At 39.4% G+C, this 5,000-nt stretch overlaps 1 non-coding gene across 1 annotated transcript in view; it reads left to right on the forward strand.

Moving 5' to 3' along the window:
* The first annotated feature begins 4,814 nt into the window (after positions 1–4,814).
* LOC143219904 (small subunit ribosomal RNA) overlaps positions 4,815–5,000 on the forward strand; it is a 1,920-nt gene continuing 1,734 nt past the window's right edge. The window contains exon 1 of the ribosomal RNA XR_013011504.1: positions 4,815–5,000. This exon is cut by the window's right edge and continues 1,734 nt beyond it. This is a non-coding gene — a ribosomal RNA (small subunit ribosomal RNA).

Raw genomic sequence — 5,000 nt, forward strand, 5'->3', positions numbered from 1 at the left:
AAACTGGAGCAATACGCGTCCGAGAGCATTGAAACTCGAGAAATATTGATGACAAGCGGTATCGTGCGTGGATATAACGATTAAAGTCGTGCGGGAGCTCGGGGAGAAAAGTTTACTCTTGGCGGTTGGACTTAGAAAAATTTCGCTCGAGCTCCTTCGCACGGCGATCCGACGCGCCTCGGCGCGCGAACGATTCGTTCGAGCGGCCGAGCAAGCGATGCGCTCCGAACATTATTCTCAGTTTATTCGATAAATACTCATCCGAGCGCTTTCATACTTGATATTTGTCTTCGAAATGCTTTACCACACGATGATCTAATATTTATAATTGTCCGAGTAAGCCGGAAAGATAAGTTTACTCTTGGCGGTCGGAGCAATATTTCACAAAAACTGGAGCAATACGCGTTCGAGAGCTTTGAAACTCGAGAAATATTGATGACAAGCGGTATCGTGCGTGGATATAACGATTAAAGTCGTGCGGGAGCTCGGGGAGAAAAGTTTACTCTTGGCGGTTGGACTTAGAAAAATTTCGCTCGAGCTCCTTCGCACGGCGATCCGACGCGCCTCGGCGCGCGAACGATTCGTTCGAGCGGCCGAGCAAGCGATGCGCTCCGAACATTATTCTCAGTTTATTCGATAAATACTCATCCGAGCGCTTTCATACTTGATATTTGTCTTCAAAATGCTTTACCACACGATGATCTAATATTTATAATGGTCTGGGAACGCTAGGAAAAAAGTTTACTCTTGGCGGTTGGACTTAGAAAAATTTCGCTCGGTCGGAGTTGCTCGGAATGCGCCCGGAACATTATTCTGAGTTTATTCGATAAATATTCATCCTAGAGCTTTGATACTTGATATTTATTGTTAGAATGCGTTATTATACAATGATCTAATATTTATAATGGTCTGGGAACGCTAGGAAAAAAGTTTACTCTTGGCGGTTGGACTTAGAAAAATTTCGCTCGGTCGGAGTTGCTCGCAATGCGCCCGGAACATTATTCTGAGTTTATTCGATAAATATTCATCCTAAAGCTTTGATACTTGATATTTATTGTTAGAATGCGTTATTATACAATGATCTAATATTTATAATGGTCTGGGAACGCTAGGAAAAAAGTTTACTCTTGGCGGTTGGACTTAGAAAAATTTCGCTCGGTCGGAGTTGCTCGGAATGCGCCCGGAACATTATTCTGAGTTTATTCGATAAGTATTCATCCTAGAGCTTTGATACTTGATATTTATTGTTAGAATGCGTTATTATACAATGATCTAATATTTATAATGGTCTGGGAACGCTAGGAAAAAAGTTTACTCTTGGCGGTTGGACTTAGAAAAATTTCGCTCGGTCGGAGTTGCTCGCAATGCGCCCGGAACATTATTCTGAGTTTATTCGATAAGTATTCATCCTAGAGCTTTGATACTTGATATTTATTGTTAGAATGCGTTATTATACAATGATCTAATATTTATAATGGTCTGGGAACGCTAGGAAAAAAGTTTACTCTTGGCGGTTGGACTTAGAAAAATTTCGCTCGGTCGGAGTTGCTCGCAATGCGCCCGGAACATTATTCTGAGTTTATTCGATAAGTATTCATCCTAGAGCTTTGATACTTGATATTTATTGTTAGAATGCGTTATTATACAATGATCTAATATTTATAATGGTCTGGGAACGCTAGGAAAAAAGTTTACTCTTGGCGGTTGGACTTAGAAAAATTTCGCTCGGTCGGAGTTGCTCGCAATGCGCCCGGAACATTATTCTGAGTTTATTCGATAAGTATTCATCCTAGAGCTTTGATACTTGATATTTATTGTTAGAATGCGTTATTATACAATGATCTAATATTTATAATGGTCTGGGAACGCTAGGAAAAAAGTTTACTCTTGGCGGTTGGACTTAGAAAAATTTCGCTCGGTCGGAGTTGCTCGGAATGCGCCCGGAACATTATTCTGAGTTTATTCGATAAATATTCATCCTAGAGCTTTGATACTTGATATTTATTGTTAGAATGCGTTATTATACAATGATCTAATATTTATAATGGTCTGGGAACGCTAGGAAAAAAGTTTACTCTTGGCGGTTGGACTTAGAAAAATTTCGCTCGGTCGGAGTTGCTCGCAATGCGCCCGGAACATTATTCTGAGTTTATTCGATAAATATTCATCCTAAAGCTTTGATACTTGATATTTATTGTTAGAATGCGTTATTATACAATGATCTAATATTTATAATGGTCTGGGAACGCTAGGAAAAAAGTTTACTCTTGGCGGTTGGACTTAGAAAAATTTCGCTCGGTCGGAGTTGCTCGCAATGCGCCCGGAACATTATTCTGAGTTTATTCGATAAATATTCATCCTAGAGCTTTGATACTTGATATTTATTGTTAGAATGCGTTATTATACAATGATCTAATATTTATAATGGTCTGGGAACGCTAGGAAAAAAGTTTACTCTTGGCGGTTGGACTTAGAAAAATTTCGCTCGGTCGGAGTTGCTCGCAATGCGCCCGGAACATTATTCTGAGTTTATTCGATAAATATTCATCCTAAAGCTTTGATACTTGATATTTATTGTTAGAATGCGTTATTATACAATGATCTAATATTTATAATGGTCTGGGAACGCTAGGAAAAAAGTTTACTCTTGGCGGTTGGACTTAGAAAAATTTCGCTCGGTCGGAGTTGCTCGCAATGCGCCCGGAACATTATTCTGAGTTTATTCGATAAATATTCATCCTAAAGCTTTGATACTTGATATTTATTGTTAGAATGCGTTATTATACAATGATCTAATATTTATAATGGTCTGGGAACGCTAGGAAAAAAGTTTACTCTTGGCGGTTGGACTTAGAAAAATTTCGCTTCGGTCGGAGTTGCTCGCAATGCGCCCGGAACATTATTCTGAGTTTATTCGATAAATATTCATCCTAGAGCTTTGATACTTGATATTTATTGTTAGAATGCGTTATTATACAATGATCTAATATTTATAATGGTCTGGGAACGCTAGGAAAAAAGTTTACTCTTGGCGGTTGGACTTAGAAAAATTTCGCTTCGGTCGGAGTTGCTCGTAATGCGCCTGGAACATTATTCTGAGTTTATTCGATAAATATTCATCCTAGAGCTTTGATACTTGATATTTATTGTTAGAATGCGTTATTATACAATGATCTAATATTTATAATGGTCTGGGAACGCTAGGAAAAAAGTTTACTCTTGGCGGTTGGACTTAGAAAAATTTCACTTCGGTCGGAGTTGCACGCAATGCGCCCGGAACATTATTCTGAGTTTATTCGATAAATATTCATCCTAGAGCTTTGATACTTGATATTTATTGTTAGAATGCTTTATTATACAATGATCTAATATTTATAATGGTCTAGATACGATAGAAAGATAAGTTTACTCTTGGCGGTTGGACTTGAAAAATGTTCAAAGTACCGAGATAGTATATGAAAAGTTGAATATTTTGTGTTAAATATCCTGGAAATATAAATATTTATTGTGTTGTACAAAAAAATTTTTCATGCAAAAATTTTTCTAAGTCCCAACAGCCCCGCCGGACGGGCTGTTGCCGCGGCGGTTTGCACCCATAAGCGCGCGTGCTATTCACCGCGCGGCGCCGGCGTCCTTGCCGGCCGTTCGGTATCCTTAAGAGACTCGACGGTTCGGCGAGTCGGGCGGTTCAGCGCGCGCTTGGGGCTATTCTACGATCTCGGTCGAGAAGCAGTTCACGGCGCCTCGAGACTTCGGTCTCGACTGTTTCGTTCCGTACTTCGTTTAGAACTTTTCTCTACACAGCATTGCCACGGGTCGGTGTCTAAGACCGAATGGCCCTTATGTGGCGAGCCTCCCATCGAGGAGGTTGGTGACTTGTATGCACTGATGTGTATACTCGTACTAACTGAGCATCAACTCTTCTATCCGAGCTAAAAGTTTGAGATAGTTATGGAAAGATGTTTGAGAGAAACTAAAACTAGAAAGAAGTCAAACTTCTTGTTTGCAGAGAAACGAAAAGTAAATAAAATGAGGTTGGCTTTCGGAGGGGCATTGTTACACCCAGAGCCCAGCATGCGTCCTGTCCGCGCTTCCTCGGCACTTGTGTCGATTGTCCAGCGCCCGTGGTTACGTGCTACGTGGGATACTCGTGCTACCAGATGTTAGCTCAACCTGAGAACGCAAGGAAATATAAGAATTTGTTCTCGAGAGAAACCCAAAAGGGAAATATTAAACATGAATTTTATGCACTACACGTAATGATTTGTGATGTTATGAGAAAAATATAAACCGAGAACGCAGGAATATCTGGCAAATGAATTTGTTCGAGGTTAAGAAAGAAAGGAAAAGAAGGAAGGTGGCAATATGATATAAACTCGTTCGAAAGGTTCTCTGAGAATTCGAACGAGTAAAAATGAATTTATACAAAACTTAAGAGAGAAGAGAGATTGAGGGAGGAATATGATATAAACTCGTTCGAAAGGTTCTCTGAGAATTCGAACGAGTAAAAATGAATTTATACAAAACTATAAGAGAGAAGAGATTGAGGGAGGAATATGATATAAACTCGTTCGAAAGGTTCTCTGAGAATTCGAACGAGTAAAAATGAATTTATACAAAACTATAAGAGAGAAGAGATTGAGGGAGGAATATGATATAAACTCGTTCGAAAGGTTCTCTGAGAATTCGAACGAGTAAAAAGGAATTTTTATACAAAACTATAAGAGAGTGTCGTCGACCTGTCTCTGAAAGAGCTGGCGACGAAAAGACACATATTTATTATATATTGAAAAATCGACAAAAATTGTCGAAGCTCCCTGGTTGATCCTGCCAGTAGTCATATGCTTGTCTCAAAGATTAAGCCATGCATGTCTCAGTACACGCCGCATTAAGGTGAAACCGCGAATGGCTCATTAAATCAGTTATGGTTTCTTAGATCGTACCCAAATTTACTTGGATAACTGTGGTAATTCTAGAGCTAATACATGCAAAACAGAGTT

Source organism: Lasioglossum baleicum, unplaced genomic scaffold (assembly GCF_051020765.1).
Source record: "Lasioglossum baleicum unplaced genomic scaffold, iyLasBale1 scaffold0091, whole genome shotgun sequence".
Lineage (NCBI taxonomy): Eukaryota > Metazoa > Arthropoda > Insecta > Hymenoptera > Halictidae > Lasioglossum > Lasioglossum baleicum.